At 42.8% G+C, this 16,068-nt stretch overlaps 1 long non-coding RNA gene across 1 annotated transcript in view; it reads right to left on the bottom strand.

Annotated features, from left to right (window-relative positions):
- Positions 1–356: 356 nt before the first annotated feature.
- The window catches only part of LOC125173434 (uncharacterized), an 83,221-nt gene continuing 67,509 nt past the window's right edge, over positions 357–16,068 (bottom strand). Inside the window, exons 2-4 of the long non-coding RNA XR_007155021.1 lie at positions 5,124–5,217; positions 3,142–3,204; positions 357–1,613 (exon numbers count right to left, since the gene is read on the bottom strand). This is a non-coding gene — a long non-coding RNA (uncharacterized LOC125173434). The remainder of the gene's footprint in view (positions 1,614–3,141; positions 3,205–5,123; positions 5,218–16,068) is intronic.

Below are 16,068 nucleotides of genomic sequence, written 5' to 3'. Positions count from 1 at the left end.
AATCAGTCTGTTGAACATTCTATCAAAATTTGCCTCATACACTTGCTTAATAAATTACAACTCTGGTTCAATTTTGTATGAGTAGTAAAGTATCCTGTGATACTTTTTGCCTTCATGTGAAGAAATCCATCAGGAACGGTGGAAAAAGTACCTAATCAGATCCTTTGGTGAGACTTTCCTTAGCCTCTGACTGTGAGTGCAGAGGAGATATGGGCAAAGCTGCATGGGTTTAGCGGAGCACCCTGTCTGCCCCCCTCCCCGCCCCCTATCCTGGCTTTATCCCTCCTCAGAATATGCATTGCGATACAGCATCCTACTCAGGGCAAAAGCTCTGATGGAGCAAAATACGGTTGATCTCAAACAGAAACAGCAATTCCAATAATTGGCTAATTTATTGTTAACTAATTTACTGCTAGGAAAGAGGCTCCCTCTTATTGCTCCCTAAAGGAGGAAAAAGACCAACTTAAAATTTATGCCACATACCAAATCATGTATTTTAGTTACCATCAGGTGCTTTGAGGCAACATTTTTTCCTAGGGAGTACACCACGAGGCAGCATTGTCCAAAAGAAGCCATTCTGTGTGGCCTGATTGGAATTTCACTTGCCTTTCTACCTCCTTCCTCAGCACTAGCTTCCTATTCTGCTCCTGAGGCACATCCAGGTTGTCCCTACTGTGGTATCTCTGCAAAACCTGTCCCTTTGCCAGCTCCGTGCTCTTTGCTCAGATCTTCAATGACAGAAGGTTCCAGTTTAAATGTCACCTCTTCTAGGAAGACTTTCTGCTCGTCCAGTCTGAAGCAGCCCGACCCGATCATGCTCTGTTCCTGCTTTATTTTTCTCACAGCATTTACTGTCATCCAGTAGTTTCTTGTTTATTTATTTGTGTATTGTCTGGCCTTCCTCCACTAGGATGGGGGCTTCTGATTTCAACTTAGTGCCTCCTCATATCTGGCAAAATACTCTTTACCTCATTTGTGTTCGGTTCAGGGCAGAGTTTCTTAACCTCGGACCTACTGACACTTGGGCTACACACTTCTTTGTTGTGGGAGGAGCCGTCTTGTTCACTGGAGGGTATTTAATAATATCTCTGGCCCCGAGTTGTGACCACCAAACACGTCTTTGCAATTGCCAAGTGTCCCCAGGGGAACAAACTCGCCGTCAGTTGAAGAACACGGATTTAAGCTATTGGCTGCTGTGTTGCCGTGTTGGTATTCAGGAGGCAGGATTGTCGGAGAGTGACGGTACCTTTCATTTAGCGATTGCTACAGATATTGGGCACTGTTCTGTGGGTTTTACACGTAATCAATGCAACATCCCTTACTACAGGTACTGTTATTCTCAGTTTACAGATCAAGAGACTGAGGCACAGAATGATTCGTTAACTTGTCTAAATTCACACCATTAGTAGGTGGTACAGCTTGGGATTCAAACCAGACAACAGGGTCCCGAACTCTGTGCCAAGTTGAATGGGTAGTGCTGTGGGTATCTCACTGTCCTGCCTCTGGTGGTGGAGACTGGGCATCAGATGGGCTCCCATCCCCCCAGCCCACACGGCAGTTCCTTCAGTGACCATGGGCAAGTGACAAGTTTCCTCTCCAAACTTCATTCACATCTGTATATAAAATCAAACACACAAACAAAATAATCTAAAAATTCCATGCAGAGTTGCTTTAGGAATTGATTGAGATAGCATATTTGTACACACCTTTGTTTCCGGCACAGTAAGTCCTAAATTCATTTCTGCCCTCCTTCCCTTCCACTTGGCTCCATGCTCCAAGTACTGAAAGCAGGTCCTAAAGATCTTGGTTAGACAAGCCCATTGGGAAATCTAACCTTTAAGCAATCTGCAGGGTTTTTGTTATTGTTGAGCAGGAGCAGGTCAAAGCAGCCCCTTACAAACAGCCTGCCAGGCTGGCATCTCGTCCTCTTCAACTAATGACCAACAGCTACAAGCCATCAGCACTTCCCCATTAAGCCAAATGGAACTTCTAAATCTGCACTGATTAGATACCCCAGAGCCTGGCTGACAAGTAGCTTTCCTGCTCCATTTCTTGATATGAGTCAGTGAATTAATTGCCTGACCCATTGTTTTCCAACACGGCCAATTAAATGAATTTTCCGAGGACTAGCATGAGCCCTCTGGCCAGCAGGGGGCCTCCTTTGCCAACATAACTGAGTTGGTGCTCAGGCTAGCTCAGGCTAGCTGGGTAGCTCAGGCTACCCACCAGAAATTGGGTACCTCTGAAAAGCTTGCTTAGAACAGGGGTTCTAAATTTGGGGGCCACCATCTCTATGGATAGAATTCTGTGAACCTGGGTGAGGGAAAAACTGTTTATTTTCACTAATCTCTAACTGAAATTTAGCATTTTCTTTAATTATGAATGCAGGTAACAAATCACAGGTATCTGTGGATCCCAACATAGTTGTGGCAGAGATCTTGAAATATTGGTTGTATCCCTCATTACTTCAAAATTCCAGTAGCAAGAGGACCTGCTGCTGGATCTTGTTATTTAATACATTAATAAAGAAGCACATATGGACCATAGAGCAAATTTGTTGTTTTTTGTTATTGGTATTTTAATATTGAGAAAATTAGTTTACTTTGCTTTATTTTTATTTTATTTTATGTCATTTTATGTTATTTTATTTTATGTCATTTTATTTTACTTTGTTTTGTTTAAAACATTCTGAGTAGAGGCCCATGGACTTTACCAAACTGTCAAAAGTATTCATGGTATAGAGAGAAGGTTAGGAACACTTGGCTGAGAAGCCACTAGGCTGGTCTCTGGGAAAAAGAAGTTAGTCTTCAAGGGAATCTTTACACTTAATAATTTTTAGTTGTGACTCACCTCTTGCTCTTCCGTCTCCTCTGGTGACATAAAGATATGTCAAACATATCAAAAGTATCAGTTACAGTGCTTGTCAGTGTACAATTTATATCAGAATGAAATTTTAGTGTATTCAGAATTGTGTTGAGTAAATTTTAGGGCCTGTCATCCTGACCTTGGGGAGGAAGGGACCTAGCTTTTCCAGTGCCTTTGATTTCACATTTTCACTACACTTGGTTGAAATCACCTGAGGAATCATCTGAAATTGTAGGAGTTTCTGTCCATGCTCAGCTCTGAGAGAGAGTCACTTACTTTTCAGTGAGAAGGTCTCAGCCCATGGGAGTGTGGCTTCCAGAATCTCTTCTTCTTCCACTCCTGTAAGAAATGTTCTGAAATACGTACACTAGAAATGGGGATGTGGAGAGTTTCTTTCCCCAGATTCTTCTGTTCCTTTTCCCTCATAAAAGTTCAGCCACACTGGGAGATGGCCAGGCTGTGCTCAGCTGCGGTCCAGTTTTCCTGACCAACATTGATAGCTTGTCCTGGGCCTCAGCCTTGGGGGCACTCAGAAACCCAGCAAGCCCAGTAATTGTCACCTCAGCACTTTCTCCTCCCTCTTTCTGAACCTCCTACTTTCTCTGTCGGGCCTTTATGCTGTCCCTTCCCCTACCACTCCTCAGGCCTGCCCTTTCATTCCCAGGTCAAACCTTTTTTAAAATTCTCTAGGAAAAAAATGGCTCCAGGGGCAGCAATAATATCAAAACCAAGAACCATTCCTTTCTGAAAGACCTGTAACATGCAAGTATTGTGTGAGGCACTTTTCATGTACCCTGTCCCCAAATTCATGTCCACTTGCAACCTCAGAATTTGACCCTATTTGGAAATAAGGTCTTTGCAGATGTAATTAGTTAAGAATCAAGATGAGATCATCTGAATTAGGGTTGGCCTAAATCTAATGACTGATGTCCTTCAAAGAAAAGGAGAGGACATAAAGATGCAGAGAGAAGGCAGTGAGAAGATGAGGCAGAGATTGGAGTTATGCTGCCATAAACCAAGATATGTCTGAGCCATAAGAAGCCAGAAGGGACAAGGAAAGATTCTTCCCTAGAGCCTTCAGAAGAAACATACCCCTCCCCGCTAACACCTTGATTTTGGACTTCCAGCCTCCAGAACTATGAAAGTAAAAGTCCCTGTTATTTTAAGCCACCCAGTTTGTGGTGCTTTGTTACAATAGCCATAGGAAACTAACACGCCAGCCAATGAGAGGGGCATTATTACTCACCTTTGTCAAATGAAGACACCAGGCTCAAGAGGCTACATACCTGCATAGATTTGCACAGCCGGTGGAGGACCTGGAATTTGAGCCCTGATTTAAGAAACCCCCAGTGCCTTCCAACTTCCCTTCAGCAATATTGGATTCAATTAGTTGTTAACTTTGATAGTGGATTAAAGTAATTCATTTTCAGGTTCCAGGGAGACATTGGGCACAAGCTGTGGCTGCATTGCAAACAGGGTATGGAATTCCTAAAAGACCTCTAGCCCATCTGGGGAGGGGAGAGGAGAAACAGGAACCGCGTGCCAGCCTCCTGCTTAGTTGTTGTTGGAGAGCCACCGTGGAACGTGCACTCCAGGACCATTCTTTGGGGAGGCTTGTTCTCTCCCTTCACTTGCTTCCTTATCCAGGCTCTTTCCTGGGCTCTATGGATATTCAGATGAAGAATCAAGATCTTCCTCTAAGGCAGGACTCTTGTTATTACAGTGAGCCCTCTATTTCCCAGCAGAGTAGGGTCCTAAAGGCTATTAGGGACTTTTTCATAAGCCCAAAGTGGCATATGTTGGTGAAAAAGGCTTGATTTAGCTCAGGTGCACAATTTTTTTTTTTCCACAGGAACATTTCTAAGAAAATGGGTGTCTGTCCTTATAAAATCATTTAATTCCTGAGGCTCTTAGGGGTTTTGTCGTATTTTACCTATCAGGCCTTATAGTGGGGTGTGAAGTTCCTGGGGATGTTGGACACCTGTGTACCCCATCAGCATGGTGGACGGCTGGCCTGTGACTTGCTTTGGTGATGCTTCCAGGAACTCAGCAGTGTCGGGTCATTTGACTGAGGGGCTGGCAATTTATTAATGTCCCTATCCCTGGCCTGTCAAGAGTTACAAGGTTACACGCTGACAGGAGAGTTTTTATTTAAAAACTAGGATTTCTAAGACAAGATCAGTTTTAGCCTTGGCAGTCCTAGTACTGTCACTATAGGTAAAACTCATAACAAGTTCAAATCCCAGCTCAGTTCTTACCAGGTGGGTGTCCTCAGGCAAGTTCTCAAGCATCCGTGGTCTCTGGGCCTTCCCGTTTTGAAAACACTAACCCATCTCAAAGACCTGTGGTAGACTGAAAATTTAAAAGTCAAACAGGATATAAAAATGGGAGAAAAAAAGTAATAAAAAAAATATGTGCTATCCTCTCCCCAATTTAATACTAAGGGCTATAGTCAGATGTGAAATGACCACAGTGCCACATGCCCAAAGCAAGAAACAGATTATCTTAAATGATTTTTTCCTAAAAAGCTATTGATCCCCTTCCTTTTGTTTCCCACCTAGCTCCTAGCAGGAGAATAGATGATGGAGAATAATAACCTATGTCAAGTTGGCAGTTTTTGTACTGAAGTACAAGATTGTGCTGTTATCAGTCCTGTGAGATCAGGGGTCCCTAAATATGTGAGACAGGCTTTCTTTGTAGTTATGTTTTAGTCAGGACCCTTGAGCTTTTTTGTAATAGGATCCTAGTGTCTTGTAGAAAAAGCCTTCAGTGTCAGCTGGTCCAACCTCTTCATTTGACAGACAGGGAAACGGAGGCCAGAGAGTCACAGTCTCTTCAGGCTTCATTTTCCTAATCTGTAGATGAGGCCCTATATTTTTAGGGCCTAGAAAGGTGCCTGGCATGTGATAAGCCTCATATAAATGTTTGAGAGGCAGCAAAGCTTGTTAGTGGAGAGAAAAATCTCTACATCAGACTGCTGGGTTCATATGCTGGTCTTCCCCTTACTATTTTGTGGCCTTGGGTGAATTAACTAAAGTCCCTATTCCTGTAAAGAAAAAAAATTTTTTAAATCTTTATTTATTTTTGAGAGAGAGAGCGAGACAGAGCATGAGCAGGGAAGGGGCAAAAAGAGAAGGAGGCACAGAATCTGAAGCAGGCTCTAGGCTCTGAGCTGTCAACACAGAGCCCAATGTGGTGCTTGAAGTCACGGACCTCGAACTCACCGACTGTGAGATCATGACCTGAGCCAAAGTCAGATGTTTAACTGACAGAGCCACCCAGGCACCCCAAGTCCTTACTCCTCATAGAAATGTTGTAAGGATTAAATTAGTTACTATATGTAAAACACCTAGTGCTCAACACATAATAAGCACTAGACAGGGATTAATTCGTAATATTGCTATTTTAAAAGAGATTACATGGTTTGAATGAGACTGCCTACTTAGTGGCAGAGCCAGAAAAAGAATAAAACTTGTTGTCTCCTACCTATGCATACTTTCTACCAAACCAATGTTCCTCCCCAAGAAAACTAGTTATGTTTCTAACCTCTTTGAGGCTATTTCTGACTCCTAGGATTATGATAGAGCTGAATTGTTTATTTCACCCACAAGGATCGTAGAATTTGCAATACAACTTACTCGATAAACTGTGAATAAGGTTCATCGACAAGCTATACACAATTCCCTGGGACTGAAAGGGAAGCTCTGCCATTTGTCTCCATTAGGGGGCGCCAAAGAGGAGACAAAGGTGCAAGGAGGAGGAAGAACTAGCTGCTTCCTGTTCTTTCTGTTCCCGTGGGGGTTACCCAGCAATGGCCCTTCTCCCTGACTCTCGCCCAGAGGCAATGATTTCAGTTGTGCATTTTTCCCAATCTTTGCTGACACCCCTTGTCGGAGATCTGAATTCATTCTCTAAGATCCTCAGGCACCAGCACCAGCCAAGCTCCCTTCCAAACGTCTAAAATGTAATAATCCAAAAAATACTACTACTAATAATCCGGGCCTCTCTTTATTCCCTAGATGGAGGTGGTGGGTACTTTGTGCAGTTATTACCTCTGTGATACTTCAGTGTTCTCGTTATGCTTTTTTAATTCTTTTACACCTGGTTAAAAATTCTTTATGTTAAATTCTCACTGTTAAAATAATTAGGGTGGTTTATTTCTTCTGAGACCTTGGCAGATACACAGGGGAACATGCATTTACAAAAATAAAAATAATCCACTAATAGAGGCAAATGCAAGTCCTTAATCATCCTTTCTCCCTTCTCATACTCCATATTGGATGTGGTCAAGTAAATTAGGTCTTTTTTGAGTGCCTATCAGTTACTCCATTCCCTAGAGGAAGTCACAGTTATTAGCAGGTATCTGTCCCTCCAGAATTAAAAAAAAAATTTTTTTTACATACATGTGTGTACACACTCATATATCATAGACTATGCTTACATAATGAAAACATAATGAAATAATATAGCATTAAACATAATCCTATATTAGCATTTAAAGTCCTTTTTGTCTTTTCTAAGAAAGTTGATTTCTTCCATTTCAAATCTTAACTAGAATTAGATCCCAGTTCTCTAATTTTCATCTGTTTCTACTTTATTTCCCCACTCAAAATGCCATAGTCTTTCATTTTTTTCTTTGATATAACTTATGCTAGGTACAAGGTAAACGCACAATAAATGGTGTCACGAAAAGAAGAGAATGCCAGAAGGGTTCAGAATAGGAAGAAATCACTTTCAACCGAAGAAGCCAGCAAAGACTTCACAGAGGGGATAGAATTTGGGTTGAATCTTGAAAGATGTGTTGGGCTTGAAATAAGAGAAGAGAAAAGCCAGAGAGAACATTAAGAAGCCTGATGTTTGTGGTCTAGAATCTCTATGACGGTGAAACAACCTGCTTTCTGCCTCATGGAGTAGGATTACACAAACCCACCATGAGGCTGATCCAAGAAGAAAAATATCCATACATAAAACCATGAGATAGACCCAAAGAGGAAAATATCTATTTCTCTCGTCTCGGATGGGATGAGTCTACCCTGCCATGTCCAAGATGCTATAAGATTCATTTCCTTCTTTGTTTATCCTTCCCACTGTTCTGACAGCAGCTCCATTGTGCCCTCTTTCCCAACACTGCTCAAGGCCCCTCCCCACCTCAGAAAACCGAAGCCCTCACCAATGAACAAACAGGATTTTTTTTTTTTACATTTTTAAAATTCACCTAAATTTGCAGACCCTGGTCTTACATTCAAAATCAAGCAGCCCTGTTGCATTATCATTTGTAATCCCTTTAGATTTTCCCTCAACATCTCAATGAAATTCTCTCATAAATCCCCTTCTTTGCTGACCAAGTGCTGTGCAGTTGCTGATTTTGCAAGATACGTGCTAATGTAAAGTATGTCTCCTTTGAGTCTCTTTATCACTTGGTTGCTCTCTGCTCCACCTTCTCCATATTTATGTCCTTATCAGAGCTGCACACCGTATTTCAAATGAGCCTGTGTTCTTCCTGCCATGCCAGAATATTGACTGTAACCCGATAGCCTATCTCAAAATTGGTGAGGGGGGGGGTGGGGAGGATTCTTTTTCTCATTGTGGTTAAAATAGCTTGCCTTGTAAATGCCAGAATATATTTTGGCAGATTAGGGTTTTTACAAAGAATGGTGTCAAATGCTTTCCAGAAAGGTGTTTGAATTATTTGGATAGGCTGCTTCAGCCATTAACATGTTCCTTTGCAGCTTAACCTCACAGGTTTGCAAGACAGTTTCCCTGCTGAAAATGTGTGCTGATTTCTTTGTAATTAAACATAACTTTCTTAGCAATCCCTACATTCAAGCTGTGGCTTGGAGCTTCAAAACGCTTTCCCTGCTGCTGAAATCATGAAGCCCGTGGTCTCCTAGATATTTTCTAAAAGCCTCGCTTAACAGAGAAGAAGCCTTCACAGCTTCTGTCTTATTCAGCTGTTGCCACTGATAATTTCAAAGACATATTCACAGACTCTGCTCTGCATCAGGCAGCTGTTATGTGGTTACTGAGTGTTTGTGTGAGAGTTTGTGGCTCCATGTCTCATTTCAAGTTTCTACTTGCATGGAAGATCGTCTGTTTGAGGAAGGTTTTGTGCCCCCCCCCCCCCCCCCCCCCCGCTTCCCTGTGCAGCGTGTTTCCTGTTTTCTATGGGAGGGCTCTGTGCTGTAATCGTTTTTCCATTCCAAGTGCCTTCTGGGCTGATTTACTTAACTGTTTTGACGCCTTCTCTGTGTCTAAATTTGCATTTCCGCAATAACAGTTTTGGCATTTATTTCCTATGGGCAGAGCACATTTCACTTCTGTCTCCTCCCTATCATTTCTCTCGGCTCAGTTTATCTCTGCACATGCCGCATCCTTCCAGACCTGAGACCTGAAACCTCAGTTTTGCTTTCCTACTGCTTGGATTGATGTCAAGATGATTTATAAAGCACTCTCATCCCAGTGCCATGGGCCAATGATACCATCAGTTTCGCCGCTTCTGAACTGCTTACCTGGACTCGCCTATTGATTAAGGCCACTACCAGATGCAGCTATTCCATGCGTTCCATCCAGCAAGCCCTGGTTTATAAGCCAGTCATTTATGATGAGCATCATTTCAGTCATCATTGCTCGATGTGCCTTTGGCACTTTTTTGATTCACATTCATAGTCTGCAGTCACCCATAATTAAGTCCTGTTGCTGTTGCATGAATTATTTTATCTCGTCATATTTAATTCACCTCTCTCTTCTTTTGGAAATCTCTAGTGAGCTTCAGGCTTCATCCTGTAGATCTTTTGTCTATTTCTGAAGCTAAAGCTAGATTGATTACACATTCTGGCCTTTGAATACTTCGTGCTCGTCCTATGCCAGGAATAAAAAGCAACCTATCACCAATTTCATCTTCTCCTTGCTTTCTTTTGTGGTATCCAAGGCTTTTCAGATCATTGTAATCCACCTGAAGATGGTAAGTGTTTCCCTAGACCGGTGGTTCTCCACTGGGATGATTTTGCTCCCTAAGGATGTTTGGCAATTTCTGGAGACATTCTTGGTTGTTTACAATTGATGATACTGGCATCTAGCGCACAGAGGCCAGAGATGCTGCTGCACATCATGCAACACACATGGAAGCTCCTCACAATAAAGAATTATTCAGTCCCTCAATAAAGCATTATGGAGGCTGAGAAACCCGGCACTAGACCATATGGTTCTAGATGTACTTGAACGTGGTAATGATATATTTCTGCATGTGCCTTCCCAGATCCCGGATACCTGGTCTCTGGATACAGACGCCATCAGACTCTCCTTTAATAATATATCTATACTTCCAACTCCGGTTTTAGGATTATGCATGTGAGTGGTTGAAACTGTGTGTGCAGAGCCCAAGTTCACTGTTAATCCTTGCTACTTTCTCAATTTAGTTACACATGATTCTTTCTTTTAACCAGAAAAGGAATAATAGCCAGCCGGTGTACATTCGTTCATTCACGAATATTTCACAAATATATTTTGAGTGCTGAGCACTGTGCTAGGATGAACACTGTACTAGGTGCTGGGAAGCAAAATCAAAATGCTTTTTTGTATTTTTGGAATTTACAGTCTAGTCAGGAAGACTGACAAAATGGAGAAAAGCATGATGAAGAAAACCCAGACTGGTGATACAGAATAATGGGAGGGAGGGAGGGAGAAGGGCGGAGGGAAAGGGGTTCACAGAGACAGAGGACAAGGAAGATCTCTCCGGGGGGGGTAGGGGGGTGACGTTGTGGCTAAGGAGGATCCAGTCATGCAGAAGCAGAGATGGAGGGAAGAGCATGTGCTAAGGACCTTAGGCCAGAGCAGCTCGGCTTGTGGGAGGCACCAGTGTGGCCATCCCACAGTGAGCAAAGGAACAGCAGGCCTATCCCAGGTCAGAGAGAAAGAGGAGGGCTGCCCCTCGCAGGGCTTTTCAAGCCATAGGATACAGTAGACTTTATTCAAAGTGTTTTGAGGTTTCCCCCACTCCAATAACCCCATCAGTCCTTCCTCCCCTCATTCTTTACTTGCTGCTTCCACAATGTTAGGTAAATGACACTCAACAGTCCTTCTTCCAACCTGTATAGAAATTCTGAAGCTGCAAGTGCAGTGGAGGCTTTAGCAGGACAGAGATATCATCTGATTTGCATTTTAAAAGATCATTCTGGCTGCAATGTATGGAAAATGGGGAACAGAGAGAAGAAAAGGAAGTGTCTGGAATTGTAATCACACCAGTCTCGATTTGGGCTGGGCTGGTGGCAGTGGGGATGGAGAGAAGGAGGTGGCTTTGAGAGATCTATCTGAATGTGTGGCCTATATACTGAATTGGAGGGAGTGGAGGAAGGGGAGGAGTCATGTCAGTGCCTGTAGTGCTACAGAACTACTCAGTGAAGGAAGTAAAAGTACTTTGGGTTCCTACTGACCACAAACATCAATCCAGAAGCCCCCTAAATCCTCACTTGTAAGTATCCCTAGTGAGTTATGACTGAAGGCAGAGGAGAAGAGACTGAGTAGGAATTCATTTAGTCATTAATTCTGACCAAGTGACCTCCACTGAACCTAATCTAATGAGGTAGCAGTCAAGAAGGCAAGAGGCAAAGGAGGGTGTAATGGAAGCATTGGTAGTAGAAGCCATGTGGAGAACAAGAGTACAGCTCTGGTCATCAGGGGGACTGCGCCTGGCCCAGTGGACAGGCCCCAGCTTCCTTCAAAGGCTTGGCTTACAAAGGAAGCATGTTGGGAGAGGCAGTGAGCTGGGAGCAAGCATTGGCCCTGTTTACCATCTGTGGGGAAGAGGACAGCCACAGGAACGACAACAGCCACTCGTTTCTCCACCTCACCATGGATCCATAGATGGTGGGACGGTCCTCTCTCTGTTCTTTCTAGAGCATGTATCTCTCTCAGTAACCCACAGAAATATTGATAATTACCATTCCATGTATAATCCCATTCCCCATTAATTTAAGCAAGCTGGCAATGGCTCAGACCTCTCTCTAAAGTAGAAATTCTTCTGTATTTAGAGACCAGGTTTTCTTGACCTGAATGGTCTAGAATATATCGACTTGTACTCAGAGCAAAAGAGAATCTACTTCAATTGCAGAGTAAAGTCTGAGAATGCAGTTTGCTCTGAGCTCTGGGGAGTCAGCTCTTATGTTCCTTGGGTAATCTAAACATGACCTTTCCAAATGTTTTCATCTAAAGCAAATGATTTCACTCTCTTTCACCAGAGGAACATTGTCCTTTTATTATTTTCCTTATTGTTTCTGAGATGTGTGGGGTTTCTTATGTGCTCAGAGTTGTTCTTTGGAAATCAAGTCAAACCATTGCACTGGTGTTCCATACTTTTATATCCAAATAAGGATTCCTATTTTTTCTCTGGCTCCAATATTAACTGGGATTTTTGTGAATGTCTTAAATCCTTTTCACAGCTCAATCTACCAGACTTGTTTACTTGGTCTACCTGAGCCAAGGTATACAACAGGTACACTGTGAAGGAGTGGAGGTTGGGGGGCTGCAGACCCAGTCAAAAGGAATCTTTGCTCAGACTCCAACGTCATGACTCATCGAGAGTCGAGCCCACGGGACTCTGGCATTTCCACAGGTGTTCTTTGGAAAAAAACAAAACAGTGGCCCAATCATTTCTATCTCTGTCTCTATCTTTATCTCTGTCTCTATCTCTGTCTCTATCTGTTTCTATCTTTATCTCTATCTCACTATCCCTCTATCATCCCTCTATATCACTATTAATGTAGGTACTTATAGCAATAAATATACTTCTCTTAATTGGTACACAGAATAAGTGGGTAAAATAGAGTAAAAAAGAAGTGCTTTTTTGAGCCACAACCTGAAGTCACTCTGTTTCTAAGGCACCGGACTATGTCTGTATTTATTTGAAAGGCAAGTGTTGCTTTTCCCCTCCCATTTTGCTTTCTCCCACCACCTTCTGGTTTCAAAGAACAGGAAAAGAGCATTAAGCTACTTTTGAAAAGAAATCAGGGGAAGAACAATAGGAAAGGAGAAGAGGAGCCATGAAATGTCATCCGTGGAAAGTCACCAATGGCAGGTGGTAGTGGTGATGGTGGTGGCTCTAGGACTTTTAAGAACAAGAATGCTTAACATTGAAATTTAAAGCTATTTGTTGCTCAACATTGAAATTTAAAGCTATTTGTTGCTTAGTGCTGAAGTGTAAACACTGTTGCTTCCCTGGCTTCTTCTCCATCCTGACTAATGCTCCAAGACTTCAAGAAAGTCTGCTTCATCCTCAAATGCCTGGTCAGGTGGTGTTTGGAACCAATGAGAAAGCCATTTCTCATCTGGGTCATGTTGGAGCAGAAATCTAAGAACAGCTTCGTGAGGAAAGATGTGAATGAGACGGAGAATTTATAGGAGCAGCAAATTAAAACCAGAAGTGCTCTTGAGAACATAAGACACCAGGAATTCATAAACATCCTGAAGAGGACATTGAACTTTTGCAGGAAAGAGAGTTCCTCTCAACTATATGTAAATCTGAAAGAATGGGTACCTCAGGCTGATGTCTGAGTTACTTAACATTCAAATACCTGTGAAGGAGGACCAGATATCTCAAGAATGCACATGTAAATTGACAGATGAGGCACATCTGAGTCATTCACTCATTATTCAATAAATACAGTATAGAGCAAATGCTGGTACATATACCAGACCCAGTAGCATATGATGATGGACAGGACAGACACAGCCTCTGCTTTTATGAAGTTAACATTTGTGTGGGAGGAGTAGGGAAAGACTCAGGGGGAGAGACAATAAACATTGACACAAATGGTCAAAATAATGATAGATTCTGGGGTGCCTGGGTGACTCAGTTGGTTAAGCACCTGACTTCAGCTCAGGTCAGTGGGTTTGAGCCCTGCGTCAGGCTCTGTGGTGACAGCTCGGAGCCTGGAGCCTGCTTCGGATTCTGTGTCTCCCTCTCTCTCTGCCCTTCCCCCGCTCACACTCTGTCTCTCAAAAATGAGTAAACGTTAAAAAAAAATTAAAAAAAAAAGATAGATTCTATCCAATGTTAATAATGGGAGGACTGTAATAAAAAATACCAAGGCAGGCTATTTATGTAGGATAGTCAATGAGGTCTCTTAGGAAAGGAATATTTAAGCTGAGACCTTAATTCTCCATACAAAGAGCAAAGAGAAAGAACACTCCTAGGCAAAAGGAGAAGTGAGGGAAAAGACCCTGAGGCAGAAGGAAATTGGAGATTTCCAGGAATTCATGGAAGACCAATGACTAAAAGTTAATGAGAAAGTGTGAAAGGTTATGAAATGAGGTCAAAAAGTTAGAGCCATTCAAGTCTTTGTAAACCAAAGAATGGAGTTCATATTTTCTTGCAGCCTAGTGGGAAGCCTCTGAAGGATTTTAAGCAAAGGAGTGATATCATCTGATGTTATAGAGAAAACAGATAGGCAAGGAGCAAAAGTGGAAGCAGCAAGACAAAAAGAAAGGCTATTTCAGACATCCGGGTAAGAGATCATCTGAATGGTAGCCATGAGATAAAGAGACATGGGCAGGTGGGAGTATGGTTTGAAATAGAAGTATAATTAATCAGATTTGCTGGTGGATTAGGTGTGGAGCATGAGAAAAATTAAGGGAATCATTTATTCAACAAATACATATTGAGTGCTTACTATGTGCCAGTCACTGTTGTAGTTGTCTGGGATATGCCAGCGAGGAAAACAGACAAAAATCCCTTCCCTTGTGGATCTTACACTCAACAAGGATCACTAGCGAGAGCAACTAACTTGGTAGAATTGCTATGCCTTTTTCTTGGTTGAGGAATGCTGAGGAATAAAAAGAGGTTTAAGGGAATCAAAAGTTTCATTTTGGCCACTTGCAAATAAATACCTATGAGATCCCCAATGGAGAATTCTACTAGTGAGCTGAGTCTGAATTTCAGAGGTGAAGTTTGAGGAATATTTGTGAATTGAGGAGTAATCAGCATATAAATGGTATTTAAAGAGATCTAAACCCAAGAGAATTGAGGAGACATATCTGGCCCTTGATAGGGTGTAAAGAAGGAAATGAGGTTCGGACTGAGCAGTGAGAAATCCCAGTATTTAGGGGTTGGACAGAAGAGGGTAGACTAGCAAAGGAGCTGGAGAGAGAGGGAGATTAGTGAATAAGGATGGAAATCAGGAGACAGTTGGCATTATGGATGCCACGGAGGAAAGGTTGAAAGGACAGTGGTCAACTTCACTGAAAGCTGATGTGAAGTCAAGCGAGAGGAAGATAGAAAATATTCTCCTAGATTTTCCAACATGGAGATCATTGGGGGTCTTGATAACAACAGTGACAGCAGAGAGAAAGGAAGGGAAGCCACAACTATGACTATGTTGTGGAGGGAATGGGGATGAGAAAGAGGAGGCAGATAGTACTGACAATTCTTCTAAGAGGTTCTGAGAAGTAGAATAATGGTTGGAGAGTGATGCAGGGTGAGGAGAGAGTCTCTTTTATTTTGTTTATTAAGTGGGAGATGATAAAGTGTGTTTGTATGGTGTTTGGAATGATCCAGTCCAGAAGGAAGCATTCATAATGAAGAGGAGAAAGGAGATAATGGCAGACATCATTTCAAGGACTGGGGTGTGAGCCCAAGCAGAGGGCTGGCCACCAGGGTCCTGGCCCTGTGGCTGCAGGAAGAAGACAATAAGGCAGATGCAGTTCTCCCCAGTGTGTCTTATTGAGAAAGCAAGTCAGGATCAGGAGCAAGTTCTGTGTCTGCCACTCTAAGCCTCTAGGGTTAACTGGATTCCCGGTGGCCAGGCTCCTTTGGCCGCAGCTGATGTCACAGGTCAGAGGCAATTGAGGAACGAATGAGGGGATTTGAACTGCAAATACGTGCAACAGCCCAGAAGGAAGTTTCCAGGGTTCCAGTTTCTCCAGTTAGTCCTGTATCCTGCTCTGATCCAAGAGAAGATTTTAGTCCCTGTGAGGGTATTGTAGAGGGCCTTCAGAATCAGGGGACGTTCAGTTATGAGGACTGCATGTTTTCACAGCTGTGGATTTACCGTCACCCTGGACTGGCCAGAGGCAGGTCATCTGGGCTGAGGTATCGCGTAGCCAACAAGCAGTTTTCTGTAGCAGGAGAAATTAAAGACTTCCTCCATGAGTCTCTGGGGCAGGGAGAACTTGATGCAGGCCAGGCAGCTGTTGAGGAAGGACATGCTGTGA

This window comes from Prionailurus viverrinus, chromosome C1 (assembly GCF_022837055.1).
Source record: "Prionailurus viverrinus isolate Anna chromosome C1, UM_Priviv_1.0, whole genome shotgun sequence".
Classification (NCBI taxonomy): Eukaryota; Metazoa; Chordata; class Mammalia; order Carnivora; family Felidae; genus Prionailurus; species Prionailurus viverrinus.
This window is presented reverse-complemented; position numbering and strand designations above follow the sequence as displayed.